Consider the following 24,434-nt stretch of genomic DNA (forward strand, 5'->3'; position numbering starts at 1 on the left):
GGATTATTGTCTTAATCAGAGTATCTAAGTTGATCATTATTACATTATTACTCTTACTGTGTATGATGTTCTCCTGGTTCTGCTCACTTCACTTTGCATGAGTTTTTAGTACTCCATTGCAATCATACGCCACAACTTATTCAGCCATTCCCCAATTAATGGGCACCCCCTCAATTTCCAATTCTTAGCCACTCCAAAAATCCTTGCTATAAATATTTCTTTGTACAAGTATGTCCTGCCCCCTGACTTGCTTTTTATCCCTTTAGGATATAGACCTAGTAGTGGTGTTGCTGGATGAAAGGGTATACACAGCTCTAGAGCCCTTTGGACGTAGTTCCAAATTGATCTCCAGAATGGTTTGATTAGTTCACCACTCTACCAACAGTACATTAGTATCCCAGTTTTCCCATGTCTCCTCTAATATTTATCATTTTCCTTCTTTGTCATATTAGTCAATCTGATGGGTATGAGGTGGTACTTCAGAGTTCTTTCAATTTGCATCTCTCTAATCAATAGTGATTTAGAACATTCTTTCATGTAACTATAGATAACTTTGATTTATTTGTCTGAAAATTTTCTGTTCATATCCTTTGACCATTTATCAATTGTGGAATTGATTCTATTATTATAAATTTGACTGAGTTCTTTATATATTTGAGAAATAAGGCTTTTATCAGAGACACTTGATGTGAAAATCCCAACTTTCTGCTTTCCTTCTAATTTTGGTTGCATTTGTTTTGTTTGCACACATAAAACTTCTTTTTTCTTAATTTTATATAATTGAAATTATCTGTTTTACATTTTGTGATGTTCTCTATATCTTGTTTGTCCCAAATTCTTTCTTTATCCAAAGATCTGACAGGTAAACTGTTCCATGATCTCCTAATTTGCTTATGGTATCATTCTTTAGGTGTAAATCACATACCCATTTTGACCTTATCTTGGTATATGGTATGGGGTGTTGTTCTTATCTAGTTTTTGTCCATATTGTTTTCCAGTTTTCGCAGCATTTTTGAAATAATGAGTTTTTGTCCCCAAAGCTTGGATCTTTGGCTTTATCATATACTAGATTACTGTGGTCATTTACTACAATGTATTGTGTAATTTAATCTGTTCCATTAATCCACCACTCTATTTCTTAGCCAGTACCAGATTGCTTTGATAATTACCATTTCATGATAGTTTGAGCTCTGGTAAAGAGGTTGCATTCTAATAGAGGAGATAATATGCAAAACTTTGTACTTAGAAATTGAATTCAGTGTGAAAGGAAAGCAATCTCTGTGCCAGGGCATGAGAAGTGAAAACAAGAATGGTTTTGGGATTATCTGCAGAAGGTGGGACTGAGCTAAGTCTTGAAGAAAAATAAGGAGGCCAAGATATAGATAAAAGACTGGAAAGCATCTTACACATAGAGGACAGTCAGTGAAAATTCACAGTGGATAGGAAATGGAATACTTTTGCAAGGAAGAGCAGGAAGGCCAGTAAAGCTGAATCATAAAGTATATGGATTGAAGTAAAGATCAGAAAAATAAGAGGGGGTCATGGTTATGAAGGGTTTTAAAGGACAAAGAAAGGATCCTGGAGGTGATGGGGTCTCTGCAGTTGATTGAATAAGAAGGTAACATGCTCAGTCCTGCCCTTAAGAAAGTTTCCTTTGACATCTGAATGGAGGATGGACTGGACTAAGGTGAGACCTACCTGAAGACTACTACAGGACTCCTTTTTGAAGTGATAGGTGCCGGCATCAGTGTTTGCTATATGAATAAAGTGAAGGAGTTTTATAAAAGAGACGTTGTGAAGGTAAAAATGAGGAGGCTTGGCAATAGCTTAGATATGTAGATTAAGTTCAACAGAGGAGTAAAGAATGACAATGAAGTTGCAAACCTGGGAGACTGCAAAGATGGTAGTGCCCACAACGAGAATAGATAATGTGGGTGGATCAGAGGGTTTTGGGTAAAATAATGGATTTGTTTTAGACACAGTGAGTTTTAAATGTCTATGTATAAACCAGTTCCAGATGTAAAAAAGCAGTTGGTGATGGGAGATGAGGTTAAGAGGGAGTTTAGAGCTGGCTGTATACAACTGGGAATCATATGCCTTGTTAGGATAATATAGAAGGCGATCCACTGGATCTTGAGTCATCACCAGTCATCCTGATTCTGTCCTGCAACTGTACTGTGATGACTCTGGAGGAGAGAGTGAGTCCAACAACTTAGTGCAGCTCTGCCTCATTTAAATCCAATTTGGACATGAATCAAAAGCCATCACCCATACTATTTTACCATCATACCTCTCCAAAAGTCCTGTGGTGACAGGCAAATGACAAAGCAGCAGGTGCAAGAATACATTATAATGAAGAAGGAGAAGAGAAAATGTCCCAGAACAGAGGCTTGGGACCGGGCCAAATTAGAGGACATGGTTTGGCTGAAGATTAAAGATAGTCAACTGAGAAAAATAGAGAAGGAAGAGGAGAACTAGGAGAGGAGAGTGATGAAAAAATATCAAAGGTTTCAGAGAAGTCAAGAAGGATGAGGATAAAGAAAAGGCCATTAAAATTGTCAATGAAGAGATCACTGGTAATTTTGGAGACAGCAATTTAAACTGAATGCAGAATCCAGAAGCCAGATTGCAGAGGGTCCAGAAATGAGCTAGGGAAGAAGAAAAAGCACTACATGTAGACATCTTTCTTTAGGAATTTAGCAGCGAAATGTGTGAAGAGAGATATGGGATGATGACTAGTGGGAATGGTGGGATCGAATGAGTTTTATTTGTTTTTGTATGGAATAGACAAGGGAATGTTTGTAGGCAGCAAGGAAGCCACCAACAGATCAATAATAAATAGGGGAAGATTGATGATTAGTGATGATTGAAATGATAGAGGGGGCAATGTGCTATAGGATAGAATGGGATCAAGGATGCTTTTCAGGGCATTTACTTCTACAAGACAAATGTTAGGTATAGACAACATGTTTTGCAATAGGCTAATGTATTCCACGCTTTTCAACTCTGTTCAATTAGCAGTGACCCCTCTCTGAAGCTGCTCTTATCACCAAATGCTGGATACTGCATCAGCCCAGCAATTGTTCAAGCAATGTCATAACAGTTTCTTGGTGACCTGAGTTATGCCTTTCACCTCCACCTTACTGCCTTGTTATTTAGCTCCCAAATAGTCTCTTCTTGTGTCCACTCCCCACCTCGTGCTTAATAATATTTAGCAATTGAGGGTTAGTGGGATTTGAAGTAAGAGATGCAAAAGCCCACCCCGCCTTATCAAGTTGATTATGGAACCCATCAAAACTCCCTCATCCATCACTCTCACATTTAAAAGATCTGTAACTTATACAAAGTTTCTGTTACTTAGAAGAGTTTTGAACCTTCTATTTGAGTCCATTAAACATGTTGTATTATTCCCACATTTCAACTCTGGCAATAAGAGACAGCAAGAGAATATCCAAAAGGGCCTATTTCACCATATTTGGTGTTTTTTGAAGTGACGTTGTGGCATTCTTAGGAGTTAGATAAAAGAATGAATGTTGTCATGAACATCTACGTGAATGACACAAAGTCCCATTTACCATCCTTGCTTTCTCTTCTTCTAGTCATAGAGAAAAGCTTACAAGGTGACAAATGGTAACAGAGAGGAAGTGACAGTAGGGGGTGTGTGCACCAGCCAACACTTATGAAATGACATACAGATAAAAACATGTCCTATGCCTTCTGCTACTTTTCTTATATACTTTGTCATGTAGCTTTAAAAAAATAGCTGAATGACTTTGAATTCCTATTGGAACATTAGGTCTAAAGCTAGAATGTGGCTTTTCTTAGCAGTAACAATAAGTGTTTTCATCTCTAAACTACCTTCCAAGCAGGAGTCTTTGCAACTGCCTTGTTGTGCCCTATTTCCTATTGTTCAGATAGAGGGAATTCACTGTAATGATACAGGCAGCAAGGCTTAGCTTGCTGAATAGTCAAGAAGCCCTCTCTGAGCCTACTCTTGTTATATGGCTTCATCCCTTTTCCAAAAAGCCAGCTAAACTGCGAAGATATTCATAGATTCTCCTCTAATTAAGTTTTCTTTCTAGTCTCTTGATACTTACAAAGAGAGACTTCCAATTTAAGAATTACTGAATAGTTTAACGTGATTTCATGTGCTTTCTGGCTGACAGGATCTTTTCTCTCTCAATATGATTTTCAGGCTCATTCAAAAATTAATCCAAAAGGAATTCAAGTTAATATTCTATATCCTTTCTTCCCAATAATAATTAAAATAAGACCCAGAGATCCTAAAAGATAGGATGATGGATATCATTCAATTGCTCCATTTTTAACCTGCCTTAAGGATAAGCAGACAAACTGAGTCATATCTTTTATTCAGGTGGAACACTTTATCAATCTAGAGATATTGACTTTATTTATTCAGATCACTTTTGAAGTGGGCTAGTGAATTCCAATAGTACTCATCTAGATTTGGCCTCATATAAAACCACAGGACCATCTGTTCTCCCACTCTTCTGAAGCACTCTTATTGTTCTCTCAAGCAACTCAAGGGGAAAATATTGATTTTTATTATTTTACTAGGTTAAAAAGTCCTGGCAACAAATCATGGCATCAGGAAGAACATAGATTTAAACAGGAAGGGAACTTGACAGTTATCTAATACTGCTCTTAATTTTGAAGTGAGGGAAATGAGGCCCAGAAAGATTAAGGATCTTGTTTCAAGGTCAAAGTTGCTGATCTCAGGAACTCACTTCCTCACTTAATCATGCAGAACAAAAAAAGAATACCAAGACCATTTTGGGGTTTATCGCTTCTTAAAAGAGGCATTCTTCAACTCCATCCTATCCTGCCCCTGGTTATTGGTAAATTCAAAAAACAATGTCCTTGAGGTTAAGCGATCTGCTTGCATCATCAATTATTCTTCCAGATTGCTTTGTTATCTGAGACTTTGTTTTTACCACCTGCTGACTCTCCCCCCCACCCAATGTAAAATTATCATATTACACCATCCCACAAATGAAACAAAAAGGAATGGAATGGAGCAATGTATATGAATCTCAAGTCTTCTGGAATAATGTTATTTCAATCATCAATATCATATGATTATTAGGCCAATATTCATTTTGATTTTGTCCCAGGGTCCAATGGTTCACTTACTTTATTTTCCCAGTTCTCTCATTCTTCTGTCAAGAATTCTTCATACTCCTTGACTACAAAGATATCTTGAAACTTCATTCTATAGGGTCTTGTAATTTTTGAAGTGACAGATTATTTGTGCACTATATTTTTATGCATTAAAGATCCTCAATCCTTAAAGAATCATTTCTCAACCTTTTTTTTTTTAACTTGGAAAGGTGAGCTTTTCACAAAATAGTAGGTCTTATGGGAAAAATATAGACAGTGGGAAAACAAAGACTTTTGAGTAAACACTAGACTGTATCAGATACAAAATCTTCTGGTGAATATTGTTTCATACAATATTTTCTAGAATAGATCAGTAGTGCAAGCAATAAAAAGAGGAAGTAAATAGGAACTTGAATATCCAAATGAGGTCTGGCCTTTTCAGAGGAGTCACCTGAGGAGTCCTCTATGTGCTTAAACCAGTACCAAAGATGCTGCCTAGACTTGGAAGGCACCTTGATGGCAAACTAGTCCAACTGGTACCTGAATAAGAATGCCCTCTACAATCTAACAAATGATTACTTTAGTAAGGCTAGTGATGTTTTGATAAGCAAACTGAAGGTAAGGACAGTTTCATTCTTGTCTTTGTATCTCCTATGCATAGCAAGTTTCTAGTTCTTGGGAGTATGTAATAAATGCCTATTAATTTATTATTTGGGAGGAGAAGGGGTGAATCAACTTTTCCCCAAGATAACCTTTTCTACTTCTAAACAGCTATAATTACTTAATCTCAAAACAATTTGAGGAATTCCTTGTTTAGAATTTCCTTTAGGATTTATGGTCTTTGATTTTGGACATTTTTCATCCTTAGTAAGTAGATTTGCCTTTTTGGAACTGATAAAAGTCTTTTGGATTTGAGACTAAGTAAATGAAGTGGATGATAAAGCTGGTTAATTCTGTTGTGGTCAAAGAGGAAAGGATACTATTATTTTCTGTGGGTTATAAATTGGCTCTGAAGTAAATTTTAACACAAAGATTTCCCATTTCTCTTGAGCGATGACAAGTTTATTGAAATGATTGTCCTTCCTCCCAACATGATTCCTGTAAAGAACAACAACCATTTGATTTTACATATTCAGGTACCATCCATTTATTTTAAGATAATACATTTATCATTTTATAGGCATATCTAATATTTTTCAAAATACACATTATTGAAAAATATTGCATATATTCAGAAATTAAGCCACCCTACTAACTAATATACTATGATGAAAATAAGAAAATAGCAGTTTCAAATTTTACCTCTTACATTTGATATTTCTGTCACCCTGAGAAAGTTGATCTCTATATATATACCTGAAGCAAATTCCAGTAGTTTATCTACAGATTCATAGATTCTTCGCTCTCTATATAGAGGTGCTATTCCTATATTATGTGTTCCATATACTTGACAATCACAGATTTTTTTTTATATTTGTCTAACATTTTATAAAGTGTTTAACCCTTGAAATTCTCACTTTATTTTTCCTTCTGTTTTCACTATAATAGCAACTATTGATATATCTTGTTTTTAGGAACTAGCTGGTGATTTAAACTTTTAGAAATATTATTGGGATGGTATAGATAGTGATGCTGCCAGGATAAAGTCAACAAATAAATATTTATTAAATGTTTTTTTTTTATATACCAGGAATTGTGCTAAGTGTTTCGAAAATAAATACAAATAAAAGGAAAAACAGCCCTTGCCTTCAAGGAGCTTACACTATAATAAGTGAAAGATAACACATAAAAAATGGCAGTATGATAGACAAGTCCAAAAAAGTAGGAATGGAACTAGTAGAGGAGTGAAGGAGTAAGTCTGGCTGCTCTAGGAACTTCCTTAAAATAGAGGTTCCAGGAGGGACTCCCCAATTTAAAGGGGATAGGGTGCACAGAAGTGGAGGGATTTTCCTGGGTAAAAAGGCTTCTGGAGAATGGTGGAGAAATCTGGAGTGGATGGGCTTCCTGATTAAATGATAATACGTTATCATTAAATAATAAGGACTTCAAGGAACAGTCCTTAAAGCATGCACAGACAAGTATTTCCTGTCCTGGTTTAATTTTTCAAAAATGAGTGAATGTACTTTCACCAGGTTTTAGTGAAAATGATCATATGGAACTTTGGGGAAACTAATTTTTAGCTTTGAAGAGTTAGGAGTTCATACCATATAATATTGAAAAGCCATATAATTCACTGAGAAGATGAATTTATTATAGGAGTTGCTGAATTGAAACTAAGAGATCATATACAAAGTCTGACCCACTAATCTCTCAGTATTTTTCCTTCATGGCTGTAAGGAGGAAGGGCTTGTATAAACTAGTCCAGATGGATTTCAGAAAAACCTGGAAAGATTTACATGAACTGTTGCTGAGTGAAATGAGCAGAACCGGGAGAACACTGTACACAGTAACAGCATTATTGTGTGATGACTAACTTTGATGGACTTAACTCTTCACAGCAATGCAATGATCTAATAAAATCTCAGAAAGACTCTAACTTGGCTGTTAGAGTAGTGGTAGTCGCCAATGGATGAAGCACAGGTAGACAGATGTCAGTCATGGAAGGATGATGACAGCTTCAGGGAGTAAGACCTCTCATGGGAGAGAGACATGCTGGCAATGGATTCAATGGAGAAACTATCCTTGGATGCCTAGATAGGCTGCTAGCCCAGCAAAGAACTACCCCTAGAGATAACTTCATGAAGATCCTAGAGGGAGAAAAAAGAATTTATGGTGCTAAGAGTTGGGAGATACCTCTATTACCATACATCTTTCCTGGTTTATTCCATTATCTTAGTATTTTAGGTTTTAATCCAATCTTTTAAGTACTTTACATATGCAAAGGGAGAATGAGTCTGTGATTGAAAGGAATATTTTGTAATATTCGTAAAATAAATTCTTAGTAAATCCATTTTCTAAAAGTTCATTGAGTTGACTAACTGACTATTGGTAGAAAACATTGATTCTGGGCTCAGGAGCTATAACCCTCAAGGTTACCTGTAAGCCTCAAAGGTATGGTAATCAGCTAGCCTTTAACAACCCAAATTGTAAGTAGACATTTGAATTCCAAGAGTGGCACAGAGGGTGTACTACAAAATGACAATTATTTGAGCTTCAGCGGCTTACTAGGCATTGTGCTAGGCTCTGAAATTCCAAAAATAAAAATAAAATAGTCCCTACCCTCAAGGAGTTGACATTCCTTTGAGGGGAGACAATATATACTATACAAAGTATCTCAAAATTCTTAGTGAAGTTTTAAGCTATCAAGGCTCATTCATTCATTAGTTATTTATCTGTTTAATTATTTAAAGCTTACTTGAGCTATTGAAATTTAAAACAGCATCTGCATAAGCATAAACAACATATACATTGCATTTCCTCATAAATAATGTCCATTTTCTACTGGCAAGTTTGGCACAAGTGATAACCTATCATAAAAAAAAAAAAGTTTGGATCTAAGACATTAGTGCTTGCATATTTCTCCCCTTAAGGACTTTTCCCCTCTAAAGGTAAACCACCACCCTATTAATTTCAATGCTATCATGTATCATGGTTCCAATCCTTTAATCAATTCTCTCTAAATCCAGCTTCAAGATTCCCATATGTCAAGTTTAGCTGTCCAGAACACAAGATGTCAAGAAATTAATATAAAAATACTTAAAAAAAATTGGACCTGTGATTTCATTAGTTCAAAGGGCTCCCAGTAAGGGAACTCCTTCTGCCAATGCAAATGTGTATGCACTTTGCAATTTATAATTTTAGAGAATTTCCTAGGGTACTGAAAACTTAAGCATTTGATCTTCCAATACATCTCAAAGGTGAGAACTGAATCTAAGTCTTCCTGATTCCATGCTGTCCCTTTAGATATATTTAAATGGATAGATACATAGATAGATCAGTGGAAAGATGATAGCTACCTAGTTAGCCAGCTAGATAATAAATAATCTAATTTAAGAAAAATCACATTCCACTTTGGCACAATAATCTAAAGGAGGTATGTTCTTTACAAATATCCCTGCTATCCCTATTCCCTGACTTTTATTCTGCTTTCATTTTGGGCTGGTGATTTGTTAGCCACCTCTAATAGCTATAAAATGAAAATTTAGAATGATACAGGTGGTAAGAGAGCTTGGATTTTTTGTGAAATTGGCTTAGAAGTAAATCTGATGGTAAAAGTATCCCTAATCATGATATAAATATATCATTAGTGAGTTCTGTACTACATGGAAGAGGAAACTTTTTGATCAGCAGTGGTAAAGCAAAAATGAGAATGTACTATAATGTGACAAGAGCTGGTTTCATTTTCCATTCTGTGCGAGCTCTTGATGGCCTTCCTAAGTCATACCTAGAGGAAGGAAAAAGAATAGGATGACAGAACATAAAAAACACTCTATTAACAGAAAGGATGTACTAGAGAAAGCATGGTTTTGTTAATCCACCAAAAAAAAATCAAATGGGGATATTCATGGAATGATCAGAAGTAAAATAATGTGGCTTATGACTAAAAAAAATTCTCTGCTCCTAACTAAAAACAATTGAGCCAATTAAATAATTTTCTTTTAACTTTACAAACACTAGTCAGGAAATGAAGAGAAGGTGGGCAAATCAATGAGAATCAGTGTCCACGCTGAAAATAAGGATAAGCTAGATTTAAATCCCACCTTGAAATTTAACATGTATTACCTTAGGCAAGTCACTGTACTTTCGCACACTTCAGTTTGCTGTTTTGTAGTTCAGTTGTGTCCTACTCTTCATGCCTCTGGAGTTTTCTTGACTAAGATACTAGAGTGGTTTGCCATTTCCTTCTCCACTGTGTCCTGATTTTACTGATGAGGGATTGAGGCAAATATGGGGTAAATGACTTGCCCAGGGTCACACAGTTAGTAAGTGTCTGAGGCTAGATTTGAACTCAGACCTTCCTGACTCCAGCCCTGGTGATCTATCCACTGTACTACCAAGCTGTCCTGAATTGCAGTTTACTCATTTGTAAAATGCAAATATTAATAGAGAGTTGTGATAATGCTTGTATAAAATAATCATGCAAATATTGAAGTACTACAAAATTCTAATCCACAAGTATTTCTTAAGCATAAGCTACTAGCAGGCACTGTACTAGGCACTAGTGACATACAGAGAAAAGTAAGACAATCCTATAATGGACAGTTACTATATCAAGCTTTGTTTGTGACTCCTTTGAAAATGTATACATCAGAGGATTCTTGCTGCAGTCAATGTGTGGGAGGAGATGAGGAGAAATCCAGTGCTATTATATTAGAATGTTATTGTTAGGTAAGGTTGAATAGGCCCATCACCAGAAGTGTGGTTACCAGGTAATGCATTTTGTGGGTCACAGCATCACATGTACTCACCTCCCAAAATATAGCAGAGTCACAATCTGTGTTGGTGGAAGGAGTACCCACACTGGTGAAACAATAGCGTTTTTAAAGTGTTGAAGAACACATCACCTAGGCTGAAATTACAATGTTACAATAATTAGCACTAACATGGAATTTTCTAGATAAATGAACCTAGTAAAATTCTTAAATCATTTGCTTTGATTCTATTGTATATGCTCACTTATGGGTTAGTTTACAATAGAATCTCATTTGTTAGCATTCCACCAGCAATTAAAAAGGTCTCCTGACTTTCCCCCAAATAGATATTCAATGGTTATGTAAATTAGCAGGTTTTTTTTAAAGAAACAAAGAAAATGCCCAAAGAAAAATTCTTCTATTGTTTTCGGGTGTGCCATCTTCTTTGGCATTATACAACTGAATTACATCAGACCTATAGAATTAAAGACTAGTAAAGTCAAATGTAAGACAAGCTAAGAAATTAAAGCAAAGTTTCTGGGAAGAAGAGGAAGGATGAAACACACTAAAAATGCATCAAATGTACATAGAGTTTTGGATGTAAGAAAAAATAAATGCATGACATCAGTGCCTTGTAGGAAGCAGTATCCACCTAGCCAAAAAAGGCAGGTGCTCAAGCAATGATAACGGGGAGCACTAAGACTTTTCCAAATCACCGACATTCTTCTCTGCTGCTTTTTATTCCCAGGGCTATGAGATGTGTTCTTGCCTCAGATCAAATAATTTGTAATTTATGCCTTTGCCAAAAACAGCTTCAAAATGGAATGTCCTTCTTATCTTCTCCCTCAGTTCTAACAGAGGAAAAGCAAAGGACATATAGGTGAAAGAGTGAAGAAAAAGCACTATGGATAGAGCGAGGTTTGAGGTCAAAGTGAGCTTTGGAAAGGAAATAATTGTTTGGACAAATAAATTTAAATGCACTAGAGATCCACTGTAAAATAACTGGATTTATCTTTATCATCAAGTCACTTTTGCCTCAGTTTCCTCATCTGTAAAATGACCTGGAGAAGGAAACGGCAAATTACTCCCTTACCTTTGCCAAAAAAAACCAAACTACCAAATGGGGTCACAGAGAGTTGGATAGGACTGTACAATACCAAATGTTTACAGCCCTTCCCATCCCACCTCTTCTTTTTTTTGTTTATTTTGGCAGGGCAATTGGGGTTAAATGACTTGCCCAAGGTCACACAGCTAGTACATGTGTCAAGTGTCAGAGGCTGGATTTGAACTCGGGTCCTCCTGAATCCAGGGCCAGTGCTATACTCACTGTGCCACCTAGCTGCCCCCCAACTCTTCTTTACTACCTATTATGTGTTGTCTTCCCACACTTGAATGAAGCTATTTGAGAGCAGTGGCTATCTTGTTTATATTTGAATTCCCAGTACTTATCATAGCTCAGTGGATAGAGGACTAGGCCTGGAGTCAGGAAGACCAGAGTTCAAATTTGACTTCAACTATTACCAGGTGTGTGATCCTGGACAAGTCACTTAACCTGTTTGTCTCAGTTTTCATAACTATGAAATGAGGATAATAATGTAACAATAATTTTGCTAGCAGCTGCTGTGAGGGTGTAGGACCAACAACAGCAGCACACAGAAGGGCTGCTAGCACAGGTTCTTTTATCTGCTTTTCTAAGGAAAACAACTGTAAGAGGTTTACGACCTCACTTTAATCAGACATGCATATATCATTCACTTAGTTCAGGGGGAAAAGCCAGCACCCTGAACTTCAGAGCAAAAAAGAACAGAAATTACAGAGACAATATAAACAGATCAACATTTCTATCTAACCAAATCACAATATGTAGTTACCAGAGAAACACCAACATCTGGGTTTTCAAAGCAGCTTAACAATGGCTACCCAGAGTCTTGTCTGGTCAAATCACAGGACACTCTTCCAGTGAATGAGAGCCCTAAAACAAAACACCAGCCTCAGATCTTATATATCCTTCTCAGGGTCAAAGGAAACCACAACAATATGACTCAAACCTATGTGAACTAGGCTTTCTTGTTTCTTAAGCAGGTCAAAGACTCTTGATTCAATGGAAGAAACAAAAGACTACAAAAAGTCCACTTTGCTTGCCACTACATTTGAAAGGCAAGATTCATCAAAGGTACTTGATTACCCTAGCATTCTAAAAGAGGAAACAAAAAATTCCCACCCTAATTGCCATAACATATAATAACACCTACTTGGCAGAGTTGTTTTAAGGACTGAATGAGATAATCTATTTAAAGAGCTTCTCACATTGCCTGACATAGAGTAGTCACTTAATAGATATTTATTTCTCCTCCATTCCCCCACCATGTGGTACTTGAAAAATAGTAAAAAGTTTTACTGGTTGGGGAAATACTTTGTAAATCTTAAAGCCTAACATAAATTTGAATTGTCGCTGTTGAGCAAATATCAGTTTGTCAGGGACCTCCCATTACTGAACACAGAATCGAACCAATCCACAACATTTAATCATACACTTATTATCTCAGGCTCAGAATCCTAATACTAATAGCTAACATTTATGTAGTATTTTAAGGTTTCCAGAGGGTTTTACTTATATTATCTCTCTTTATCCTCACCTAACTATGTGAAATTAAGTGTTATATTACAGATGAGGAAACTAATGCAGACAGGGTCACACTGCTAATGAGTGCATGAGGCAGGATTTGAACTCAGGTCTTTCGGAGTCCATGACCAGCACTGTGTGAACTGGGCCACCTGCCGGCTTGCTTAAATGACTTGCCACTGATCATGGAGAATGTGTTAAATGGATGATTTGAATCCAGGCCTTCCTGATTCCAGATCCGGAACTACAAGTTTGTTTATTAGGGATTACTTTTAATCTTAGTAAGTGTATGCCCAGCATCCAGCACAGTGCTTGGAATATCATAGGCAATTAATAAATATATTTGGATTGATTGATTACTGATCCTATGCCACACTCTTTATTACAGAATTTGCTTAAATTTAGCATACAATTTGATCTAAAGTTATCCCATAGCAGGAGTTTTCTTATATATTTCTTCCAAAATATAATGAAATCAATTCAGTTCATTGCAACAAGCTTTTATTAAACACTTATTGTTTTCAAGGCATACTTTTCAGCTACAGGACCAGAAAAACAAAACAAAACAAAAAACCTTAAACATTCCTGAGAGTATCTGTTACATAGCATTTGGGAATATAGGGTGAATCAAATGTTAAAATACTATTATGGATGATATGCAAATGAAAAGCATAGAGAATAATGGTGAAATCAACTCACATAATAATGAGTTTATAACTGGAAATCCAGAAATGGGAGGATGTTTCACCTATAAGACAACTGCCTATCTGACCAGACCCATATATGGATGAATAAGATTTGACATTTAAGAAAGAATGGGAAGCAGTCTCAGGTTCAAGGTCCTGGCAGCAGTTATGTCAATAAACATTTCTTAAGGACCTCCTATGGGCCAGGGACTGTGTAAAGCACTGGAGATATAAAGAAAGGTGCCTATTCTCAAGAAGCTCACAGACTAATGGGGAAACCAACATGTAGAAACAACAATGTACAAACAACATTACATACAAGATAGATTACAAATAATCACAGAGAGAAGGCATTACTAGCATTAAAGCGAAATGAAAAAAAAATCATTGTGGAAGGAAAGACTTTAACTGAGACTTGAAGGAAGCCAGAGAAACCAGGAGATTGAGGTGAGAAGGGAGAAAATTCCAAGAATGGGGGACAGCCGCTGAAAATACACTGTCACGACCCTGAATATCCTGTAAGAGGAACATCAGAGAGGCCAGGGTCACTGCTATATAGAGGGGAAGAGAATGTAAAATAAATGAATGAATGAATGAATGAATAGCTAAATAAATAAAAAAATAAATAGCTAAATAGATGAATGGAAAGAGAGAGAGAGAGAGAGAGAGAGAGAGAGAGAGAGAGAGAGAGAGAAAGAGAGAGAGAGAGAGGGAGGGAGAGAGTTGACACAAGCAGGATAAAATTGGTTCTACTATACTAAATATTAGAGAGGTAAAGTTATGCTCCTTTGCCATCAGTAAAGTTGTAGGTCCTTAAGGCACTAATTACAGAGACTAGATACAAAATATGTTCCACTCACAATGCATTTGTAGAACAACATCATTCTGGACTTCTCTGCAGCTTTTGACTCTCATCTCTCTCGGTTTTTGAGATACGGTTCTGGTTCTACCATAGGTCTGACCTCTTTTTCAAATGCCTTTCCTGGATCCAATCCTTGACCACTAAACCTGAGTGAATTCAAAGTTCTGCCCTGGGCCCTCTTCCCTTTTCCCTTTCTCCTATTTGGCTGGCACTCCATCTTCTGACTATGATTGTTTTCAATACTATCTCTACTCACCTCCACTACTTTGCTTCCTTGCCTTCCTTCAAGCCTTAACTAAAATCCCATCCTCTACAAGAAGTATCTCCTAGTCTCCTTAATGTCTTTGTCTGTAATTACCTCCAATTATCTCCAATAATCTCCAATGTCCTGTGATTATCTCCAGTTAATACTGTCTATCTTGTTTTGTACCTAATATATTTTTTGTAATGTTTCTCCCCATTAGACTGTGGATTCCTGGAAAATAGACATTGTCTTTTAAAGTTTTGTTTTTAAATCTCTATTCCTTAGTAGAATGTTTGGTACATAAGTTAATAAATTTTTTATACTTAGCTTCCAGATAGTTATTGGAGAATGCTATTTTGATATTGTTGTTCTGTATAATGAAATCATATAAGCATTGATAATACATATCCATTATTTGTATATATGACTATATATTATATGCAGTATGTCATATGTTATCTCTAATTTACCGTAGATGTATGTATGTTTGTATATACATTATTATATGTCACATCGTATATGTAATATATATCATATATAGATGTGTTATATACTATATGCATGTATATATAATATATACATATATACACATCCATATATTCACACATATACATTTACATACACACACTCACATATATAAAATTTATGTTTTCTTTTCTAAAGGATCATAGACTTAAAATTGGAAGAGACCTTAATTGCAGTCCACTCAACTCTTTTATTTTACAGGTGAGGAAATGCAGTTCAGATAAGTCAATGATTTTTCCCAGGGCCACAAAGATAATAAATAGCAGAGCTGGAATTCACATGCATGAATCCTGAAACTCTAGCCAGAGGAACACCACCACTCAAATTTTTCCTTTGTTTTATTTTACTCTTAAAGTCAATCCTTACTTCTTGGAAAACCTTAAAAAGTAAATGTTACAAAAGCACTTTCTTTTCTTCCCATTTAAAAATCCATCCCATGTGAATTTTTCTGTGACCCCTCTCATGCATTACCTCCTTATGGTAATGATATGTTAAGATACTTTCAGGAATGAGTTAAATTTATCAAACAGAAACTCTTGAAATATGCAAATATTTCTTTATTGGGGAAAAATAATCTTGCTAAACCACAGTTATGACCACGTAATTTTTCCTGCTCGAAAATTCCCAGTGACTCCCTATTGTGCCTAGGATAAAATAAAAAAAAAACCTTCTGATTCTGGCTTTTAAAGTCCTTTTCCATCAGGCTCTTGCCTACCTTTCTAGACTTATTGCACATTTCCCCCCTTCACACAACCTCCCTTCTAAGTAAATGGGCCTCCTTGTCACTCTCAAAGTGGATATTCCATCTACCACTAGGCCTTCCCAGGAGCTATTCTCTATTAATGTACTTTCTATTCACCTCCATCTTTTAGAATCTCTAGCTTTTTTCAAAGCTCAGTCCATGAGCTAATTTTCTAGTTGCTAGTGTTTTCTTCCACCTCAGTTTTCCTTATACTACATCTATGTATCTATCTATGTTTCTATCTATCTACCTATTTCTATATTTATTTATTTATTTATTTTTATGAGTTGTGTCATCCCCCAAAGAAAATGTAAGCCTTCTGTTTTCTGAGTGTGAAAACTTGAATAAGATGAAGGAGATATAGGGTTGTGGCTTTTTGAACTTATGGTACAATGGATAGAGTGATAGGCCTAGAGTTAACAAGAGCTGAGCTCAAATATGACCTGTGGCATTTACTAGCTGTGTGATCCTGGGCAAGTCACTTAACCTGTTTGACTCAATTTGCTAAAATGTAAAATGGTGATAAAAAACAGTGCCTACTTCCCAGAGCTGTTGTGAGGATCAAGCAAGATTGTATTGTAAAGATTATAGCAATGGTTCTACCTCATCGTGGGTACTTAATAAATGTTTCGCTCTGTCCCAGCTGTTTCTCCTTCCCTCATCCCTCCTTCTCTTCTTTCCTTTCTTCATTCCTTCCTCTCTTCCTCCCTCCCTTCCTCTCTTCTTACTTCTCTCCCATCCTCTCCCCCTTCCTTTCAATCTTCCCTTCCTCCCACCCTCCCTGTAACAACAATGTTGCTAGCAACTGCTGAGGGGGTGAAAGACCAGTAACACTAGCAAACAGGAAGACTGCTAGCACAGGCTCTTTGATCTGCTTTTCTAAGGAGAGCAACTTTAAGGGGTTAACAATCTCACTTTAATCAAACATACCTATATCATTCACTTAGTTCAAGGGGAAAAGCCAGCACCCTGAACTTCAGAGAAAATACAAACAGAAATTAGAAACAGAGAAAATATAAACAGAGCAAACACATACAGTTATCAACAAACAGGCCTTTAGCTGTCTGACCAAAGATTTACATAGTTACTAGAGAGAGAGACACCAACATCTGGGTTTTCATGGCCCAGGGCTCCAGCAGCTACCCAGAGTCTCATCTCATCAAATCTCACAGCACTCTTCCAGTGAGTGAGAGCCTCAAAGCAAAATGCTAACCTCTGAGTATATACGCTCTTCTTAGGGCCCAAAGGCTTCAAACCTAATCAGCAAAAGGGTGTGGGCCAGGAGCTTAGTACTGGTCAAGAATTAATCAAAGGCATCTGATTACCTTAGAATTCTAAAAGAGAAAACAGTAAAAACAAAAGTCCCACCCCAATTACCATACCACTCTCTCCCTCCCTTCTTTTCTTCACCTGCTCTTCTTTCCTTCCTTCCCTCCCTTTCTCCCTCCCCCCTTTATTTTTCCCTTATTTCCTACTTCCATCCTTTCCTTCCTCCTGTCCTACTTCTTTCCAACCTTCTTTTCCTTCCAGTCTTCCCTTACTCCCACCCTCCTTCCCTCCCTTCCTTTTCCCCTCTCTTCCTTCCTTCCCTACCTCCTTCCCTCCTTCCTTCTTTTCCTTTCCTTGTTTTTTTTTTTTTCTGTGACCCTCTTTCCCTTCCTTCTACTCATTCTCATAGCCTCCTTCCCATCCTTCCTCTTCCGTCTTCCTCCTCCTTCCCTCTCTCCCTAAATTCCTTCCTTCCTTCTTTCTTTCCTTCCTTCCTTCCTTCCTTCCTTCCTTCCTTCCTTCCTTCCTTCCTTCTTTCCTTCCTCCCTTCCTTCCTTCCTTTCTTTCTCCCATTTTTTATCTGTCAAGCCTCTCAGTATTTTCTACCCATTGATTTTGTTTCTCCTCTTTGAGCCTATACAAAATAGTTCATATTACCTTTAATTTTCACCTTTTCAGCCTGAAATACCAAGTATGTTCAAACAATCCTCATATCATATAGGTCTGAAACTTTGACCCGTGTTCAACCTCAGATAGATGGAGAACGGATGCTTGACTTTAATGTCTTTTTTTTTTTTAGCATTATGGAAACCACATTAAAGAGACTCTCCCAAATATACTTTGGCCAATGCAAAATACAATGAGACTCTCATTGTCCTTTTCTTGAACATTATACTTTTTGAATAACACTCTCCTTTTGGAACCCCTTTGTGTATCTCTAACATTCTAAATGTGTATACTTCTGCATTTGCTCATTGCTTTGCAAATTGTGTTATGTTTCATATAAATATATCCTGATTATCTAATTTGAGAATAAACCCTTTCAGAGCAGGATTTATACCTTCTGTTTTTCAAAGGGATTAGTAGAGTGCACACAGTAACTGCTTAGTAAGCTCTTAATTAGGGATTTCTATTTGCAGAACAAAAAGACATGGCTTGCCCTTTTGTTTGTTTGTTAAGTTTATTTCACCTGATTTTTCTAAATGTGAGAGATCACTCCCTGGAGGACTCAAGACACCCCTGCCCACCCCCTGGAAATTGTGGGAATGAAAAAAAGTGAGAGACCAAATATCAAATATTTATATAATGACCAGACCTGTGATTTCACTGGTATAGGGAACTCCTGGATCAGGATTTGTTTTTCACCAATGGAGGTCACTATATTATTTGCAATTTGAGAGACAATGGGCTAGTTGAACTAAGAAGTTACTCCACTGAGGTCATATAAAGCCAATATATAACTGAGATAGAACATAGATACACATAAGTATATATCTTTTTTAATACAAAAAGTTTAAATAGAATTTAACAGCAATGACATGATAGCAAATTTATTTGTTGTTGTGTGTGTCCTTCATCCTCAAAGAGTTCTACAACAACAGGGAGATGATGGCATGACTTGCAGTTGACTTTAATTTGAGTAAGGGAGGATTGTGCAAGGTCACCAGGCTCATTTTCTTCCCAAGAGCCATGTGAGTCCAGTGGCCAGATATTTATCAGGAAGACTGGAGTAAATTTATTAAAATTGATAATGAATTCCATGATTATTTAATATCTTGTATAAATGAGTTCAAATTTGATTACTAATCACATGGATGGCTCTGTCATTTGCTTGAGATGTGTGAATGCCATTTTTGTTTCTGTTTTATTTGGAGACATAAAATGTAGGGGGCCATTGCCACAAAAATTCAGGATCCATTGGTTTAAGACAATTGTTTTTTAAACTGAAAAATCATGTGTGTATATTTCATTGTTAGTCTATTGCTTAAAATGTAGGTTTTGGTCTAACATGAGAAATGGTTGTTGAGGATGAAGCCTCTTTGGACTTTTTAATCATACTTAATATGTCAAATAAATAACCAATTCTTGTATGAACTAAGAACTTCAGAAATGCTTGCTAAATTAAAATAAATCTATATTTCCTTAGTGTGTGTGCTTCCCCTCCCCCATGCAGAAGACAGCCCATCCATGATCTGGCAGAGGGTCCTCAATAGTTGTCATCACCCTGTGGACTAACTGGTTATGAACTCCTTTGAATTTAGTTTGAATGGTACATGAACAAGAGACACTGCAGTCCATCTCTTGATTGCTACTTGATCTTGGCAGCTTGGTAGAGTTTTCTATGGTCTTAGTTTTACTAGCAAAGCCTTAAGGAAAGTGGGGTCATCTACAAACCACAAGGAGACTTCCATGATGAGGCATTGGAGGAAGAATTTGGTGGAGGTTAATTATTTAAACTGGAATCTACATCAAAGTAAATTAAGTGAACTCTCTAGAATTAGGAGAAAAATGGTGTATTTCTCATCTTTGAATTCTTTTATATATGTAAGTCAGGTATGTTAAGATGATTATTACCCTCTAAAGATAATTTAAGATTGAATAATTATTTAAGCCATATGTTGTTAATTCCTCTATGCAAATTTGCACAGATTGAAAGGCCCAAAGCCTAACAGATTGAAAGAAATTGGGTCATAAGAAACTAAAAGTTTTAATAAAAGTAGAAAATACATCCTTCAGCTGCTATGACTAATTGCCATTGGATGATTAATGCTATGACACTCTGTAATGGTACCTCTGCCAGCAAAGGGAATTTCAATGGGTCGGTGCATATACCAAAGGCTTCACCCCCATCCCTGAGGTTAATCAAGTGAGAAGAACCTTGCTGTTTCCCATTTGGGAGGCAATGCTCATCCTGAAACTTTTTACATAGAAGATACTTCATAAGTACCGACCTATGTGAAATAAATTGATATGGATTTGTTTGAAGAGCCTAGACAGAACTGGTATGAAATCTTGAGGTGACCCTGGTACCTGAAAATGTAGCATCTTCAACTTTTGTTCTGGTGGTGACAGAAAAACTCAATAGAACTGAGGAAGGTTAATATCAAGTTATTGCTTCACAGTTATTGTTTGGAATTGCCTATTTTATTGTTGTTTTCTTTCAGACCTATGATTTCACTGGTGTAGGCAACTGACATTAAGGGAACTTCCTGAAAAATTGCATATTGGCAACTCTTCTATGACTTATAGTCCTAGAGAATTGCCTGGCATGCTAAGAGTTCAGATGACTTGCCCAGGGTCACATAAACACTCATACTGCCTAGACAATATGTGTCAGAGGAGAGACTTGAACACAGTTAGTTATGAATTGTAGGCAGGCTATTTTTTTACTATGCTTTTTTGCCTCTGGATTTAATAGTAAAATCCCTCCCAATATTTTTTATTAGTTGATGGTTTTAATTAATAACATCAATATTTGGAGCATATTTCTAATGAAAAATTTCTCATGGCAAAAAATATCAGATATGTTACTCAAGAAATGTATCATAAGAAAAAGAAGTAGAGTGATCGTGCAAATATATGAAGGACATTTGAGAGATTGTGTTTGGAAACCATTGTCATTCATGTAATGTAAAGAGATTTGGATCCATGCAGTAGATTGGATGAACTTCCTGAGAATGATTTATGGAGGGATCTGGCTAAAAGTCATTTAGATTGAGAATCAAGTGGTTTTAAATATTTACCTTTGAAGGTAGTTACCATTGACGAAATTAAGGATCTGTGGAAAATCTATGGAAGCAATGAAGCGATGTTAATACAAGTAATTTGATCTTGAGGTTTTTCTCTATTATTCCTATGTCTACTTTTTAATCTTGGGAACCCTGAAAAGCAGAGAGTGACAAGTAGGAGAATAAAGAAAGACTAGTGAAAATATTTCCATCTGAGAAAATATATGCATTTGCATTTGTATATGTATTGTATATACATTTGGTTTTGTGCTCATTTATTTACCTATTTTAATTTATCTATGTATGTATCTGTCCACATTTTTTTTGGTTTCTCTGTTTACCTATTTATATGATTGACTATGAACCAACTGTTAGGCTCCTTGCTCAACTTTTGGAGGAAAATAGAAGAAACTAGAAATCTTGGGTCCTGATAATGAGTGTTTTTTTTGTAGTAAAACCCACACAGGGCTCTCTTATCTCTGTGGAGATAGTACCCTGCCAGGGGATGCTGACAGTGAGAGAACTGTGAGTGACTTTAGTGAGCATCACACAGCCCTGTGGGTCAGACTGGTTCAATAGCTGAAAATGTCATGGAAGCCTTGTAATAGCTCTCTGAGCATCTATACCTATAGACCCCTTCTGCCTGCTCCACCAGTTCCAAACAGTATTTGTGTGTTGTTATGGTCATTGTCTCTGATAACACTGATAATTTCCAAGAATCTACCTTAAAACCTTGAAATAATTAATACTTACCTCTTACCCTGTTATTTGGATTCATGGGGACTGACTCTGGGAAACTAACATTGTATTTATCCCCTTGTCCATAAGGGTATGTCATCTCCAATGTATCTGGTAGCTTCAGGCTTTTCCTGATCATTCCCACAGTGATGAACCCATAGATGTTTACCAACCAGCATCTAGGAGAAGAAAAAAATATGTGTGTGTGTGTGTGTGTATGTGTGTGTATACACACTCAGACTATATGTATGTGTGTATATATATATATATATATGTACATATATATATATTCACTACACAGCTTTAAATCTAATCTGCACCATTAACATTCTCTTTATCGCGCTTTTGAATCTAGATTATCCAAAAATCAAAAAAATTAAGCTCTGCTTTATAGTATTTGCCTATTCCTGAGATATAAATGTTAAAATTGAATATTTAACAATCCAGAGCCAGTTCATCTAGATTCAGAACACTCCTGCTTTTATCTCACTATTATTTCCCTATTCACTTATTTTTCTTTTTTTACTTATTGGTTATATCCCTCATTTTGGCTCTGTTTTATTGTTATTAAATGCTCAAATTGGAAGTTCTGGAGATGGAGCCAAGATGGTGGAGTAAAAGAATGTTCAGTGAAGCTTTTACAACATTCTCCTCCAAACAACCAAAAACTCAAGTTGAATTCTGGAGTGGCAGAGTCAATAATGGGTAAGAGTAAGACATTCATCCTATCTGAGACAACCTAGGAGGTGAGAAAGAAATTTGTGAAAAGGGAGTAGAGGGTACCCTGGAGCCTACATGGCTGAAACACTGCTAGTAGTGGGACTGCATGGTAGCAACAGAATCAGCAGCAGCTTTGAGAACTCTCAAGCCAGAGACAATGAGGGGACCTGGCAACTAGTCAGAAAATGATTACAGGGATCCCATGTTCTGCTAGATATAGGGCCAGATGCTGTTAGGCAACTTAATTTCCTATACCACTTCTGGGTCATAATTCAAGGGCAGAGAGGTGTAGTCAAGAGGTAGTGGGAAGTCAAAGGGCATCTGTTTGGCAAATCCACTGTCTATACCCACTTGCGTGTCATAATGTAAAATGAGAGAGGAGCACTTCCAGTCAAGAGGGAGTGGAAATCCTAAGAGGCAATATTACTTCCAGCCCAGCCTGAAGGGAACAGTATCCATTGCAATCTCAATGGATCAGAGGTCCTTCCTCCAAAAAACAAGATAAAAGAAAAGAAACAAAATGCAGTGCAAGGCAGACCAATAAAACAATAACCACCCTGTCTGGGAAGCACTAAAAAATTCAAAATCCTCAGAACTATCTCTGAAAACAGCAGTGTGAAAAAGTCTGAAGCTTGAGACAAAGCTTTCCAGTCCCTATCACCACAGTAGGAACAGAGTCCAACTTTAACATAAAGTTCCAAATCAAGAAATAGAAAAAATGATCAAACAACCACAATGACAAAAAAGAACCTGGCTATGAAAATCTACTCTGGTAACAGGGAACATGTAAGGTTAATAGAATGAGAAGATCTTCCCTCCCCATTAATGGGTCTCATGTATATGCCATTAAGGGAAGCTTGATTAGGGGAGGCTTGTTTGTAGGAAGGCTCACACCTTTCGCTAATTTCTAGTTAGGTACTGGGTCACAAGGGTTGTGATGCCCTCTGGCTCAGAGAAGGGTATATGTACTCTGAGGTGAGGTTTTGCTTTGGGGGCTCACTCATTGGAAGAATGTTCATGTCATTTGGCCAGATGAGACTCTGGGTAGCCATTAAGGAGCACCCTCTGGCTTTGAAAATGCAGATGTTGGTGCTTCTCTATCTGGTAACTATGTATATACAGGTGTCGACTGATCTGTGCTAATTTCTCAGACACTTAGAAGCCCTGTCTGTTGATTAGTGCTTTTTTCTCTGCTTGTAACTTCTGCTTGTAGTCTCTGTTTGTATTTTCTCTGAAATTCAGGGTGCTGATTTTTCCATGATATATGTTTAATTAAAGTAAGATTGTTGACCCCTTTAAAGTTGCTTTCCTTTAGAAAAGCAAATCAAAGAACCTGTGTTAGCAGCCATCCTGGGTATGCCAGTGTAGTTGCTGTTACAGAAGTTCAAGATAAAAACTTAAAGAAGATAATGAAGTCAAAACAGCTATAAACAAAAGCCTCAAAGAAAAATGTGAATTGGACACAAGCACAACAAGAATTCCTGGAAGCACTTAAAAATCATTTTAAAAATCAAATAAGAGTGGTAGAGGAAAAAATAAGTGAAGAAATGAAAGCAAAGGAAGAAAATTATGAAAAGACAATTAGCTTGTTTAAAGAGGTGCAAAAATAACATCTTAAAAAATATTTGACCAAATGGAAAAAGAGGCATAAAATACACCGATGGAGATAACTACTTAAAAAAGAGAAATGGCCACATAGGGAAAAAAGTGGTACAAAAGCTCACTGAAGAAAATAATTCCTCAAAATTTGAATTGGGCAAATGGAAGCCAATGACTCCTAAGACATCAAGAGACATCTCAGGTCTAAGATAAAATACTTCAAGCA

Source organism: Trichosurus vulpecula, chromosome 5 (assembly GCF_011100635.1).
Source record: "Trichosurus vulpecula isolate mTriVul1 chromosome 5, mTriVul1.pri, whole genome shotgun sequence".
NCBI lineage: Eukaryota > Metazoa > Chordata > Mammalia > Diprotodontia > Phalangeridae > Trichosurus > Trichosurus vulpecula.